Here is a 393-nt window from a genome sequence, read left to right on the forward strand (position 1 = left end):
AGCATAAACTTTAACTTCAGAGTCATTTCACAAAGAATCTGAAATTTAGATTTTATGTTGAGTTTATCTACAGCGAGGAGACATTTCTGAATCCTTAACGGATTTGTAGCTTACTTTTCCCAAGAGAGAATCCTCCCCCGGGTAGTCGAGGACATTGTCCTGCACGAGGAAATTCGTGCGCCTAGGAACGGAATTTAAGAGTCCAGCGCGGCAGGTGGAAACCCAGCGTGGTTGAAAATGAGCGATGCTGTTGTGTCTGTGACCCTTGGTACTCAAAGATTGCTCTCACCGACAGGAACGCCAAAAAGTCAGAGAAGCAGGCGTAGAGTAGCCAGGAAGTCCTATATATCCGGTTGGAATAGAGGCAGGACCAGGGGGCTGGTCCCGCTGCTG

Source organism: Fukomys damarensis, unplaced genomic scaffold, assembly GCF_012274545.1.
Source record: "Fukomys damarensis isolate Sample0158 unplaced genomic scaffold, DMR_v1.0_HiC HiC_scaffold_5, whole genome shotgun sequence".
Taxonomy (NCBI): domain Eukaryota; kingdom Metazoa; phylum Chordata; class Mammalia; order Rodentia; family Bathyergidae; genus Fukomys; species Fukomys damarensis.